General features: G+C 41.4%; 2 protein-coding genes across 5 annotated transcripts in view; one reads left to right on the top strand and one right to left on the bottom strand.

Annotated features, from left to right (window-relative positions):
• Ctnna3 (catenin alpha 3) overlaps positions 1-15948 on the bottom strand; it is a 1278003-nt gene that overhangs the window by 755656 nt on the left and 506399 nt on the right. The window lies entirely within an intron of this gene.
• Positions 1-15948, top strand: part of Lrrtm3 (leucine rich repeat transmembrane neuronal 3) — a 169941-nt gene that overhangs the window by 7030 nt on the left and 146963 nt on the right. The gene's annotated exons all lie outside the window — the stretch shown is intronic.

Raw genomic sequence — 15948 nt, forward strand, 5'->3', positions numbered from 1 at the left:
TTGGATAATTGGATAGACTGTGATAAGAATCCTACAAAAGGAAACTATAAGTTAATTGTATTTCACATGGGGAAAAGATATCACAGCTGTGCATGACAAAATAGAAAGTCTAGAAATTAAGGCCTACTTCCATTTTCTCTGACATTTGCTAAGTCAACTCAGGTACATTTCTCAACTTTTCAAATTTGGAAGACGCCCACACACAGACTGGCTTGCACTAATGACTGCTCGCGGTTTTGGGAAAAGTGAATGTCAAAAGTTCTTTTCCTCAATGATCCCTGTTGGTTTGTTTCTTTCGTTGTTTTTGACACATCACTTAGTGAGATGTTCCAGCTGTTTACTGCTGTTCTATGTTTTGTGCGGGTCAAAAAGTAAAAGAACTTTGTACCAAGGAATCTAGAACTTACACCTTTGACTCCCAAAAAGATAAAGATTCTTTATGTTGAGTTACTTTATATCCAGCTCAGGGGATAAAAGAAAAGCTATGATTTTTATCGATAATCATATTATGTATATAGATAGGTAGATAGATGTGTTATATATAATCAACACAGAAATACAAAACCGAGAATCCTGAGTCAAAAACTTACCAAAATCAATCAAAATTTTATTTGCATCTCAAGTCAGGCCAGAGGCTTTCCTCATCGAGTCTGCTTGCCTTCCCCCCACCCCACCCCCCACAGCATCACTGAGTCTATTGACTTTGAACTGACAAATCCACTAGTGTGGCGAGATGGCCTACTTCTGAGCAGTGCTGGGACAGCCCATGTGCTCTACAACATCAGCACCTCTTGCTACGTGGGCCATAGACGCTGACATCCTGATCTCCATCCCATTCAACCTGACAGAAGCTTTGAACCCTAGAGCCAGGAACGCTTTTCCTTTACTAGTAACTATGACCATTGGAAACCAAGACAGTTTTTTAAAAGGGAGCATATAACTAGATTTCTTTTATTAATTTTATTTCTGCAAATTAAATAATTAATCAAAGAAAGGCCACAATCCCAGTTCTCTCTCCACCATTGGAGACTGGTCATCTCTTCAAGTATGTGGTTAGTGAATGGGATTCCAAAACTCTTACCATTTAAGTTAACATGAACTTTCTCTTTGCTGGCTGAGCTCCTGTGACACAGCTAGGGAACAAAGAGAGATTTAAGAAATGCGAACTGGCTAACTTTCCTAGAGTGGCAGGTGAACGTTCCTGGGTTAGCGCTCCAGATCTTGCAAGGAGCACCCAGGAACAGAAATAAAGGGATGTCTAGGTCACAGCAAAAGAGCAATCAGAGAGCATCTCTGTTACAACTACAACCTAAAGGCAGGGACTCTATGATCAGTATGGCCTATCTCAGGGGTGAGGGGAAACAGAACTGCCCAGCAAGTTCTGAAATAGAAATCAATCACTTCCTGAGAGTTCTCTGTGTTTTCTTATTATTTTCCGGGCTTCCCCCAAGGACACTCTCTGCTTTTGTCTCTCACTCTTAGCTTGCTGCTCCCTTTGTGTGAAAGAGCCCACTGTTCCGCCATCACGTGCACACAAAACTTGGTTTCGGCATATGAATCCTTCTCCTAAAGAGAGCACCAGTTATCCAGTAGAGGATGCATTTACCTTAAATGTTACATAAATCACTAACTGTTACATATGGAAGCCAAATGGCCCTTCCCTCTTTCTCTACATCCTGCTCAACACCTCTACAGGGCTTTCTGATTTTCAGTGGGAGAAAAGTAAGAAGATACAAGTGAATTACGAGCCTCACAAACACTGAAGCTCTTTGCCTACCCAAGCAACTAACTCAAAACCAGGAATAAAGGACTTTAGGTGTAGAAGGCGTCAGCTGTATTTCATCAGCTAACAGCATCAATAACCAGAATTTTGCTTTCTTAGGAAGGAAAAGTGGGGTTTGGGGCTTACATATTGAACAATAAAGCAACTTCTACATACATTCAGCAAAGGCAATTTCTGCCAAAGATTCATTATTTCTTCTACTTTTCCATCAAAAAGCATAGGGCTTTGTTTAAATATAAATCCTTACTCAGCGTTCTTGTTGCTGCAGTTTATTGGCCAACTGGGAAGACCCGTCTGGCAGTGGGTGTGGGAAGCTAAATATTAGCATCCTGTGGATTTTGTGGCTCCATCTGACTGTTTCACTTACAGTTTTCCTTGCCATTAATATTGATCTCTCACACGTTCGGTTTCTACCTGGTATGCCATTAATCAGAATGTCAGCAAGAGCATTAAAGAGACCTGCATATATTCTACGCTGTTGGACAAGGCAGTAGCCTTAAAGACTCAGAGATGATAGGATTACAGCAGCGAAAGCTAACCCCAACTGTGATAACAGCTGCAACACAAACAATGCTCTCTGACGTCAGTGTTGATCTAGGGAAAGGCTTTGTCCACCTTGCACAAAAATTTAAAGTGCAAAGTATGACTGTTTTGTTTGTGTACTGCCTTATGCCCTTTGGGAGTCAAGGCAACATCCGAAGCTTGGGAATTATAGAGTATTTTTTTAAATGTGTGATACGGCAGAAGCCATATTATAAATGTATTTTGTCATCCACCAAGCTTATCATCTGGTAGAAGATGATGCTAAAAGGTCCATATCATATAAATCTATCTTACACTTGTTCTACTTTATAGCTTTTCCTTATGGTAACCCCTATCCCATTCAAACAGGGCATTATAACCCAAGTTATACACCTTCACCTCTTGGTACATGATTTCCAGGGACTTGTACATGGTCTTTCTGACCGCTAACTAAATGTTAATCTGCCAGTCTTGCATTCTTCCCAGCCTCTGGCGTTCACGCCATCCTATTCGCGTTATGAAAGGGCAGCGTGCACTTAGTCCTTTTATTATTTTTTATAGGGAGGACTGAGTAGTAAAATGTAAAATTCTACATATACTTTTATGGGCTCTACTCTGCTCATTTTTATGGTCTAATACACGCTGATGTGTGGGGTCTTTATTAGTTTATACTAAAATGCAAAGCCATCAGGGTAGCTGTAAATTAAAAAGGAAAGTTCTTGGTGGAATTTCATACTAGTCTACAGACTCTTATCAATATTTCACTTCAAACGTAACCCCAGTGATGCGCATTCTGGATCTAACCCTCTTGACGACTGACTTGGCCTCCAGGGTTGTCACTGGAATCCTGTATCTGAGTCTCGCCTCCCTCCCCCTCCCCCACTTGAGAGAGGTTTCCGTTGTTTGGTCTGTGTCACAGCTGAAATGTTCCAGAGCCTGGGCTCTTGTCTCCGTGCACCCTAGAGTCAGGTGTGGCATATCTACCCTCTGTCTTCTAGACCGCCCTGGGTTTCTCTATTTAAAGAGATCATCTGCGCCCTCTGCACTGAAATCCCTCCCCCAGTAGGTCCACACGCCTGACTAAATGTCTCGTCCCAGATCCGGAGCAAATATGCCATCCAAGAATCCAAAAAGACGAACTCCGGTCTTAGCTTACGGTAGGAAGGTGTGTGCCAAGAGTAGCCATGGGCAGGATGACTAAGGAAAGGATTGAGGAAGACGCTTCACGGAGAAAATGGGTTCACAGACATTCCTTTTCAATCATCCCTCAGAGATGCCTCCACCTGCCTTCTCAACGGAAGAACCCAGGGCAGGTAAATTATCAGTCCTTACCCATTGAGCCATGTTTGAGAGATTCACTCATTGGATTAACATTTTATACCTTCCCTCCACTCCACCCCCCTCCCAGAAGAGGCAGCTTGGAACACGGGCTACAGAGCCTTCAACAGCTCCTTTGAAATCTTGTTCTGATACATAATAACTATGTGGCTGTGACTTTCAGCTCCTTTGTTTAAAAATATGTATAAAAGATAAAAAAAAACCATCATGGAACAGTCGCAGAAGGGCCAAAAGTCAGCATGTTTTTAAAAATTGTTTATGTGTTTTTTTATACCGTACATCGTGTATTACTTTATTGGATAGTCAAAAGATAGTACTCCAGGATGATAAAAAAAAAAAAAAAAGCCCAGCACAGACTTGACACATAATCAGGACTCCCTCCTTTCTTCATGTTCTTTAATATCTAAGCACACTTGGGCAGCTTAATAGTCATATCCCAAAATAGTTTTAATTGGAATGAGATTTCCTTTAAACTCAAAACCCTCCACCTTCATATGTTGGGACCTCCCCCTACCCCCCCCCCCATACAAGCTGGTTCATGAAGCATCCTGTGCTTTGCTATCTCCCTGCTCCTGCTCATGAGCTGAACTTTCCTCTGTGAGAAACGCCTTTCCTCCTTCTCAGGTCCCCATCATCTCAGCATCATCTCAGCCCTTTTAGGACACAGCCAACTTCTACTTACTCCACACCCCTTCCGGTCTCACTGTCCCCTGTTCTCTGTACTTTAAACCTGTAACAGAAACCATGTCACAGGCTGCTTGAGTTCTTAAAGTGTTTGCAAATATTCTGAGCAAACAGATCTTCTTTTCTTAATTCTTGCAGTGTTTGTTGGTGCAGATTTTTCTGGCCACTGTGCTAAAGCACTGTTACAAACAACTCAGAACAAATACCAGGTCTTTGGAAGACTAATTGCATCAGTATTAGAATTATTTTACATATAAACACAGATTTACAATATATTATATATGAGATATATCCTATTCTGATGCATATAATATTCCATTTTATCACTGGGGCATTCAGTTGTAAAATTGTTCCTATAATGGGAATGATCAGACAGTGGCTTTTCTTTAAGATAGTTCTCAGGACTTTGACTGTTTTCCACAGTATTTGAGAGTGAAAAACAGCATTTAAAAACTCGATGAATAGTATTTTATTTTAATTACTCCACTTTGTTTTAGTGGAGGCGGGGTTCCTGACTTCTCTTGGACCACCTGTTCCTGGAGCATGTCCTCTGGTCTTGAGTTTAGATGGCTCTTTATCTAGGTTTTTGTGTAGCTCCTGCTTTGGGCTCATCCTGAGTCCTCACCTCTCTTCCCATTCAAAGGGGGAGCCCTACCTCCCCCCAGGGGCTAGGCTGCAGGGTCTCAACTCTCTGATCACACCTGTTTTCAAAGAACTATACAGTTGGAGGTACCAAATCTTACAGACCCATGGTGGTGCTCATCATTGTCTTCATCTCAGAAAAAAAAAATCAACTGTGCAGAAAGCATGCGAATCACATGGGATCCAAGGCCTGCACTTGGCTTCATCCTCTCCATTCCATTCGTCCCTGACTCCCTGACTCCCTCCTGAATCTCTTCTTTCTCACCTCCACATTAGGTGTTTTCCTGCTTGTCATCTATCCAACCCTATTTATAAACTTATCTACACAACTCGAACATGGACCTTTAGATCCTAATAAAAGGGAAACAGTAACAATGTTTAAACTCTTAGAAAACCAATAATTAAAATGATACAGTCTAATAATTTACTGAAATAGAGAGCAAAATATTCTATTTGTATTCAAGATCTTTGAGGCTCTAAATGAAAAACTGTAATTTTGTAAATTGCAGCTTAATTCAGAGTAGAAACTACATTTTCCCTATTCTATGTTAAGCCATGTTTGAGTTATGGCTTGTAAGACGGGATAGACATATAGGCTTTTATTTTCTATGTGAGGTGATGCTCAGGTTCGGGACTGTGGTAAAAGTTGCCGTCAACAGAACAGATTGATCTTAGGGACACTTTGAGACATCTGTAATGGGAAGGTTGTAATGAAATCTTTATTCATAAACACGTATGGCCGTAAAAAATCTCCAAGAGCCCCACAGTGTGTTTTCTTGCCGCTGTCTACCTGTAATTCCAAGCTAAACTAATTTAAAATCTTCCAATACAAGCTTCACTCTGCCTGTCTTGTCCTGTCCATCGGAAGGTTCTAGTACAACCATCTCATCCTTTTAAATCCATGTCTCTCTTGCTTCGGACAGTCCCAGTGTCTACACTATTATTGTGTTAAATTCTTAAAACCTTTTGCAACCATGTTAAAGAAGAGGAAGGACGGGAATGGCTGGATTTTATAACCATTTTTATTTTCAGTAATAAACTACCCTGGGACTAACTCAGTCAGGTAGAGGGCCCCTGAGCATCCTGAGTGCACGCAGAACATTGTTCTGGATTTTGCATTAATCTCCTTTCAATGGAACGATTTTGCATGAAATACCTGAAAGCAATATAATGAAAGAAGGAGGTGCTTAACTAACCTGTAGCCAGTCATAGAGGCAAAAAATATTCTGGAAACACTCAGCAGGTTTCTAGGGGAGGCCCTCAAATAATATCCCAGCGATGAGATCTGTACACACATCTTTAACCACAACTATGTCCTCAGAGTCAACTCAGTCTTAAGATATAACAATATACTGTGCAAAAATAAAAAATGGGAAATGGTTAAATGAATCCCATTTTGTTGGCTGAGCTCACCGTGGCCCGCTGATGAGTTTAAGGAAAGAGAAGAAGCCCTGTCTGGTCTCCCATTCCTTTTTCAAATGTTCCCAAGTGAAGATGCCCTCTCTGGGGACATGACAGAATGACTTGGGCCCCTAACTGTTGCTGCGTGTCCCAGGGATAACATGAACGCTACCGCAGCTATGTTTTAGCGCCAAGTGCTGTAAAGAATGCAACCAAGCTTGCTCCTGGGTTTTAGAGGTCACTAAGCCTTTCTCCACCTGTAATTTAAGGGGAAAGGAGAGAAAACAAAAAAACACCGAACTCTTCACAAGCATGGAGGAAAGACAGTTTAAGAAAAAGAAGTCCTCTGTGTGTGCGGGGAGGTGCTTCATGAGGCAGACAGCTACACCACAGTGGAGACATTTCCTCAGCTGATTCAGTTCATTAAAATGCACAGTTACAACGGGCTTCCTTAGAGCCCGCAGCTGAATGGCCGGAGTTCCCATTTTACTCCAATGTCACCCAGAACGTGATGAGGCAAACAGACTGCCCCAACGCAATTCAGCCCACTAAAGCCCAGCACTGGAAACACCAAATGCATTTCTCAGACACATTTTAAAAGATGCTAACATGATTTATGACAGAAGGGGAGAAGTCGTTTGCAGGAAGGCACCAGCAGGAGAATATTCTAGTTGCTCTAGGGGTAGTTTTATGTATCATTCGCAGATAAATCCGAAGGGTGGGGGTCCACTCTGAATGCAAGGATCCTCACCTCTTTACTTCCACATGTATGGAATTTGAATCTGATAACCAGCCTCCATCGGCTGCGGGGATTTATGAGTTCTATGGAAACTCAAAGGCCACAAAAGCGATTTGTCAAATAAACTGCAGAACACAGTATCAGTCTGCAAGGCTCATTTGCAGACCTCAAGATGAGCCGGGGAGAGGGGGGATGGCAACAGCTGCAGCCTTGACTGCACTGGCCGTGCCAGCCAGAATTCAAGCTGAGTGAGTCAGAGCATGGCTCAAAGAGGGGGCTGGCGAGGGCAATCAAGAGGGGAAAAGAATTAAAAAGACAGAAGTGGTTTTTATATGCAAGGGCTTCTGAAATCAGCCTATCGGTATTTGCAGAGTCACCATCGCACAGACGAGACCTGTAGACATTTAAAGGCACACCGATCAAATCACTGCCCGGAAGAGTTGCTTTTATCCCCTGGTGTTGCAGAGAGCTGAAGTCAAGCCCAGCTTTGGGTTCGGTTAGGCTAATGACATGGTATGGCAACTGTTTGGTCATCTGGAAGATACCACTTCACAACCCAAGACAATTCTGAGGATAAACAGAGATAAAGTTAGCATGTGGGCTCAGCAGGTGTTAAGTGAAACCTTTGCCCGCTCTCACTGGGTGTTCACACGTAACAGCAAGCTGATTTGAGTGGCAAGGTGGAAGGCCTGATTTAAACACTTATTTGCCAGTTCAGCAATCTGCCGTGATGACTAAATGTCCCTGGGGTTCGCTGATCAGTCATCACCTCCACCCTGAGAGGTGTCTTCCAACAACTTGAAAGCGCCCTGCAAACGCACGTTAATAGATTCCTTAATCTGTGGTAGTTTTGCTTAGCACCAAAGAAAGACCCTAAAGCTGGTGTGGTTTCTACTCAGGTACCATCTCCACTTAATCAGCATCACCGGAGAAACTTCCTCCCTCTCTCATCCTTCCGACCCCCCATAGAGCTTCATCCTCCTGCTGTCTTTTCCTGCAGCCCAAGTCCCCCCTGCTGTCAATTGTGTCCAAAATCATTGACATGCGGCATCTTCTCCAAACTCACTCTTCTTTCTACTAACATCAGTCAAATGGCTGGGAGAATTCACCACCTCGTTGACTATTTTCCATGTGTGTCTGTGTCTGTGTGTGCGTGTGCATCCATGCATGTATGTATCTGTGTGGAGGTCAGAGGACAATTTGCAGTAATCAGTTCTCCCCTTCCATCATGTCAGTCTCCAGGATCATGCCCAGGTTTCTGTGTCTGTCAGTAAGCACCTTTGTTGTTGCCAGCAAGTACCCATTACTGAATCATCTCCTCAGCACTTCAAAAGTAAATGATGGTTGCGGATTTCTGCCATAAAACCAATGTAGGCATTTGGAGAGGCACATCACAATATTAATATTTAAAGTTTGAAAGCTCGGTGTGAGATGATGACTATATTATGCAAGAGCAAACTCTCGAAAGACGTCTGCAGTGGTTAGTGTTAATTGTTATCTAGACGATTGGGAATCATATGAGAGATGGGCCTTTCCGTACCTGTGGGAGAGTTACATCAATTGCCTTAATTGGGTGGGAAGATTCACCTGGTATGGGAGCACCATTCCCTACCTGGGATCCTGGAGTGTAGAAGTGAAATAGGCTCTAAGCAACATCACGCATACATCCCTCTTCTATGTCTTCATTAAGAACATGTTGTGACAAGTTCCTTCAGGTATCTACTTCCATACCACAATGGACTGTCTTGAAGTGTGAACTAAAATAAACCCTCTGTCCCTTGAGTTGTTTTTGTTACAGTACATGCCACAGCAAAAACAAAACAAAACAAAAACTAAGGCACAATGCAAACGAATTCCATTTGGCATCTATTGAGCCCCCTTCTATACGTCAGCAGAGGCATGGAATTTCATTTCTCCTCAAGGCAAATAAAATGTAACAGAGGTCAAAGAATATTTGAAACTTGGAACCCAAACTGCTAGACAAAGTCCCAGAGTTATTTGGCTATTTGAAAATTTATGTCATAGAGCAGCACCAAGCTCCCCTCTCTACAGAGAGAAAGCTGATATGTGTCCTGCAATGGAGACATATACTAACTAATTCATCTTCAGAGAAGAACAGAGACGGGAAGAGCTACAAGAGTTCCTAAACAACACAAGATCTGTGAATTGGTATATACTGAATACAGATCTCAGAGAGCTGTTCTGTGGATTCATTAGTTAATTAGTTACTTAATGACTTTGAAGTGTTAAGTCTTATTAGATGTTTCTTTACACTTTAGCACATGTGTGAGGGAAATTATTCTGAAATTAGAAACTGACTATACCATTCAAGCATATTGAATCTGTTCATAGTATTCTTCAGGGGTCTTTCTCATTCTGAGTATTTTTTCCCCCAGACACTTCCTAGAAAATCTGTCTAGACCCCAACCCTCTCGCATCTAGTTTTCAGTGCTGGTATTAGCTTTCAGTTTCCACTCAGCATAGCCCTGACCAGTCCTAAAGAGAAAGATGCTCTCTAACGATAATGCAGCATCAAGTGACTTTGACATAAAACATAGTGTTAGTGCAGCTTTGTACATCCGGGGATAACGAATCCTCTGAGAGGAATCAGGAAAGAGAAGTTCCCATTGCTGGGATAAAGTACCCAGACAGAAAGGCTCCATTTGGCTTATAGTTCCAGGTTATAGTCAGCCATTGGAGAAAAGTCAGCTGGCTAGTTGCGTTCCATCCACAGTCAAGGGCACAGAGTAATGAATTCATGTATACGTGGGAATGTTCAGCTCACCTTCTTCTTTTCATCCAGTCCAGGGCCTACAAGGTGAACCTGCACCACCCATATTTAATGTGGTTCTTCCCTCTTCATTTAACACAATTCAGGAGATCCCCTCGCAGGCCTGTCACCCTAATCTAGCCAATTCTGTTTTGAGCCTCCTTTCCCCAGCTAATTCTAGAGTTGGTCAAACCAGTGGTCAAAACCAACCATCTCTGGAAACAATTGAAACCCAAAGGTAACAATGTTCCTCTCTGGCAATAGTAATCGGCTTGTCTCCTCATGGTGGGAAGTTGAGAAACGGTAACAGTGATGTCATCGGCTTGTTGTTGCTGTTCTAATTTGTGGGAGGCACTTCTATAGTTTTAAAAAGAGAGGGGCATGCTTACTTTTCATGCACTGTTTGGTAGATAACTGAGCACAATGTTGTTTTCTGTCCCTGGGGCATGGAACAACCTTTCCATGATCCTCAGCCCCTTGTGTTTCCAGCTACTACCTCATCTCCAGGGGTCAATGAATTTCAGTATTTTATAGAAACAGAATTATAAAGCGGCACCCTTGTGTGACTCCAAACCTCTTCCTGGCTCAACATTATGTTTTTATAGATACTGGTGAGAGTTGTTGTAGATCTATATACGTTTTTCTTATCTCTCTCCTCCCCCTCCTCCCTATCTACCTATATGCCACAAAATTAATCACTTCCTTATTCAAGGAAATATTCTTATTCGCTATGCTGCTGTTGCTGTGTGCACGACTACTATACATGTAGATAAACATCCCATCTTATGTATTTCACAGCATGGGTACCTCAGAAATTACTAGAGACAAATTCCTCTGGTTTATTCATCCTTTTACACTAGTAAATAGGATGTGATGAAGAATACATTTTTTTCCCCAAAATCTGGCTATGTACAGTCTACTTTAAGGAAAACACTGAGCTTTTTTTTTTTTTTTAATTTATACTTGTTCTTCTTTTTCCATCCTCAAATCCTCCACCTGGGTTAATCTGCCCAGCACAGTTTTTTGTCTCAGGCTTTAAACTTTTAGAAGAGTTTCTAAGAGCCGGATATCTATTTTAAAATCAGGTAAAGCACTTCACAGAAAGTGTTAATGCCTAAATTGTTAGTTCGCCAAGGCCGGGCCCCAGGACAGCATGGAACACAGAGGACCAATTACTCTCTGATTACTCTCTAATGAGGCCCTTGTAGAGCTGTCTTTATTGATGTGCTATGAGGTCCCTCTACACCAAAGGACTCTGAGAAACAGATCGCTAACATTCAAGGCTTTCTTTACAATTAGAGGATTGTGAAATTATTTTATGATGTCACAAAACACTCCTTGTATAAAGACCAATAGAGAAAAAGAGTTCTACTTCTAAATAACTTTATCATTATTTTTCATGCAGGTGATCTTGTCCTTCAGTCTCCTCTTGCCCCACTCCCTGCCTCCCTATTAAAAAGGTTAAGCATTATCAGACATAAACAATTTTAGTAAGTGTTTAATACCTTAAAATTTGTGGTTTGGGTCTATTTTCCTCACTCTTGGTTTTAACTGCTTTTTCTTTTTTTTTCTTTGAAGTTCTTTTTTTTAATTGATTTTTATTGAGCTCTACATTTTTCTTTGCTTCCCTCCCTGCATCTCCTCTTCCCCCTTCAACCCTTCCCCAAGGTCCCCATGCTCCCAATTTTCTCAGGCGATTTTGTCTTTTTCTACTTCCCATGTAGATTAGATCTATGTAAGTTTCTCTTAATGTCCTCATTGTTGTCTAAGTTTTCTGGGATTGTGGTTTATAGGCTGGTTTTCTTTGCTTTATATTTAAAAAACACCTATGAGTGAGTACATGTGATAATTGTCTTTCTGGGTCTGGGTTACCTCACTCAAAATAATGTTTTCTAGCTACATCCATTTGCCTACAAAATTCAAGATGTCGTTATTTTTTTCTGCTGTGTAGTACTTCATTGTGTAAATGTACCACATTTTTTTTGAGCAACAAGTGGATTAAAAATGGTTGATGTTGAGAGAGACAAGAAGATTTTCGTTAAGAGGTGTGCCCAGTGCCCCACTATAGAAAAGGGACACAAACACAAGACTGGACCAAATCCCCAGGTCTGTTTAGGGAGAAGACAGGGAGGGCACTGGATTCTTTTACACAGACACCAACAAGAGTAAAGGCATCACCTGGACAGGAGATACCTTGAGGCAGTATTTGTAGAATCCCAGGAAGAGCATCCTTGGAACAACAACAAAACAATCTTCACCAAAATTAAGAAGGAAGAAAGGAAAGACCTAACAGCTTATCTTTAAAGTGCTTTTAATGAATAACATCACTGCCTTATTTATTATGAAGCAAATGTGTCATAGCTTTCAATATGTACCATAGTATAATTCATACACTGGAATTCAGATCGTGAATAGTGGAAAATGTTTTTGTTAGACAGTTCTGATTTAAGTAAAATTGACTTGTAGTAAAGTGGGTATTTTTTTAATAACAAAAAAATGGTCCTAAAGAATTTAGGCAGGATATGGACTGATTCAATAAAATATCCTATCTCTTAAAGGAAGATCTCTGTCACTGTCATTAGGTCGAGCCACCAAACTGATGTCATGTCATAGATATGGGGTCTTACACAGTTGTTGAACTGTGGGCCGTGGCTTGCAGAACTGATGATCTAGGCCTTAACACTTCGCATGGAGCATATTATCTAAATAAGGGAATGATGTATGAACACTCTGTGGGACAGCGGCTCAGAGAAAGTCTTTAAAAACTATGCTTAATGTATTGACAAAGATATATTTTATTAAGCAAAGTGGACAGAAAGGATGTCCAGCAAATGGGTAGATCAGGAGCAGACAGGGATGTCAGCATAGAGGTGCATTGTCGAGAAAAGAGAAGGCTCACTGTGTTTGTTTCATGCCACTTAGTGAATATAGACCTATTCTTGTTTCCCTAGGCTCTCAATTAGAGCTCTACTGAGGAAGAGTTAATTAATGCATTATTTACCTATTTTTTGTGAAAATTTCATATAACATGACTTCTTTCTGATAGTTCTAACTACAGGAAGAACGGCATCTAAGTAAAGAGGGGTTCCACCCTTGCCTGCTAATACATATATAAAGCAGTCACCTAAGTGCATGAAGGTAGAAATACCAAATATTAGTAATCAACTAACTGTCTTCATTCTGACAGTCCGTCTTACTATTATATTTAAGCACACCAATTCTCAGAAACCCTGTGATGATTCATAAATCCTCCTGCAAAGCCGTCTAGTCATATAGTGAAACGTCCAGTTCCATGAAATCCCCGGGGGTGTGTATCAAGAGTGTCTCTGAATGAAGCTCTGCATCGCATTTTAGATCAAAGCAGCAATCAACAATTCAGATGCATTAAAGTGGTGACGCTTTTGTTTTGCTACTAAAGCTACTTGACTGACACTGAGAAAAGTGCATAGTCAGTCCTGTAAAGATATGATTAAATTTATTATCGATGATTAAGATAAGCATTTATTATCCTCATGATTATAACATTATATAGTCAGGCTCGTATGTTTTTGTTTATCAAATTTATCTCATGAGGTTGGAGGAGGACGAAGTAGTTAAAATGCCCAATGCTCTTTCAGAGGACCCAGGCTTGGTTCTCAGCACTCATATTGTTTGACTTATAACCAGTAATAAGTTCAGCTCCAAATATATGTATTGTCAAATCTAAAATACACATATTGAGAAACTGCTACTGGGAGAGCTCCATGGCAACCATTCCCTTAAGAAAAACCCTGAAAACACATATAAAAATTAAGATCTATCATATTGACAATGTGAGTTCAGCTCAGATGGTCATGATAAACTTACTAAAACACTGTGTGTAATTCAAATGCCTCTACTACAGAAAACTTGAAGTCAGTCTGCTTATACTTGGTGAAATGACAGCAGACTCACAGATGCCAGCAAGCCCAGCTTTGCGAGACCTGTGTGTGCAGTGTTCACACAGATCCATATTCGCCTCCAATGCTCTGTAGTCCTAACAATGCATGCCAATGGGAGTGCATACTATTTAAAATACAAAATGTAAAAGCATTTTACAAGAGTTCTGGCTGGTTCAGAATCATGGCAGCAAAGCCAGGCAGCAAGGTGGGTTTAGTCCAGTGACTCAGTTCCTCCTGAGGCCCTCTTGTACCCTGATAATCCCACAAAACCACAACCAGCCAGTATTTGCCTTCTGCCACTCTATCTCCAACTCACACATTCTTCTTCTACTTAGAAAACTCCCTTTTGTCCAGTGAATTTTATGTTTTTCTGACCAAATTTCGTGCTTTTATGAGCAATTTTCTGGCTAGTCTAGTTGGAAGTATTTCTTCTTTCCACCTCAATTGCTATTGTACATTATTACCATTTTATTTCTATCTCCAACACCATTTTCTAAAACTCTTACTGTATTTTCTTCTATGTACTTATTATCTGCATTACTGAGGAATTTTACAGAGAAGAAATGTTTTACCCATATTTTTCTCTATCTCAAACATGGTTTTATATCCATTCTGAGTGGCATACTAGCCTGGAGGTAGGTACTGTGAGAAAAGTTTTTCTTGACATATTCCTCACCACCTCTTTGGATAAATGCAAAAGGGTAAACTGAGGCACAAAAACTTCCAGTTATATACTCAAGATCATAGAGCTCTAAATGCAGAAGGGATGAAATAGGCAAGAGTTTCCCGTTCCGGAAGCCCTGCATTGCCTGCCCCGTGCCACTAATCATTAAATACAGTATTTGAGGTTCTTGGAATGCAGCATTCCCCCTCTGCATTGAGAATCTTTCATGCCTTAGCAGTAAAGGATCTGTAGGGCAGAGAGAGGCGGGGAGCTGGGTGTATATGGAGAGGGTCGTCTTAGCTGTCCTGACAAAGCTGTTTACCTTCCTCGGAGTCCATCTTTAGGTCCAGTCCTGAAACCACAGTCAACCTTGATCTTCAATGGACAGAGGTCACTGCAGGGAGTCAACTGGGCCCCTGAAGAACCTGTTTCTTTGCCCCTCCTTCCCAGTCCATGGCATTCTGTAGCTCAGAGCAATACAGGAGGCAAGTCCATCCTTCCCAGCATGCTGAGTCCAGCCCCCTACTCCTGGTGTTTCTAATCACAAGACAGGACAGAAATAACTTCAGCCACCAGTGGAGGGCTACACAGTAGCTGCCACACGGCTACAAAGAGGCAGAGGCTCCAAAGTGAAAGGAATATTTATATAATTGGCACTAGGGAAGAGACACAGCCTCCCACACCTCAGAGTTCTGAGGCTTTGAAAAGTGACAGATGTCATTTTTTTTAAAAAAAAAAACTAAGCTACGGAGACACTACCTTCCAGCAGCTCATGAGGAAGTACATGAGAGTCTTATCTATTATCTCCAGCAACCAGGAGGGAAATAGTTTCTGAGATCCAAGTGTAGATGGGTGCTTAGAGTACACACTGTGTTTTCCATTTGCTAACAAGGTCTAGAGAAGTTCTGTGCTGCACAGGGTAACTGAGTGCAGCCTCAGCAGCCAGAGCCACCGTTTCTCTACTTCTCTGCTCTCTCTGTGGCTATTTAATTGCTTTCTTGTATTGCAGTTTATCTTTCTGTCATGTTGCTTGGTTCTTGAGGGTTACATTGTGTAGAGTCAGGTTTGATCTGGCACCAATGTAAGAGGATTTATTCTCAATGTAGAGAGTTCCTTCCAGGGAACACAGATCTCCCACACCCCCCCACACACACCTGCACCAAATTAGTTGTTCTTGTAGCTACAACATAGAGAAGAGCCATGACCAGTAAAATGAGAACTTTTCAGCAAGGACACAGCTCGACACAGATGTTTCTCTGGGTGGTTGTGGCTGGCTCAGCCCTCCTCTTCCCCAAGGTCAACTGCTTCTCTTTATGAAATCTCTGAGCCTCTTGATAATACGTGAGTTATCAAATCCTCTGGCTCAAAATTATGATTTTTGAGAGTTCGGGATAGATTGCGCACTCATTAAAGTCCAATACCCATTCATTCAATATGCATTTTAAACCAAAATAGAAGAGACTCTCTTGAGGTTAACTATCTCAT

This window comes from Microtus pennsylvanicus, chromosome 7 (assembly GCF_037038515.1).
Source record: "Microtus pennsylvanicus isolate mMicPen1 chromosome 7, mMicPen1.hap1, whole genome shotgun sequence".
Taxonomy (NCBI): Eukaryota; Metazoa; Chordata; class Mammalia; order Rodentia; family Cricetidae; genus Microtus; species Microtus pennsylvanicus.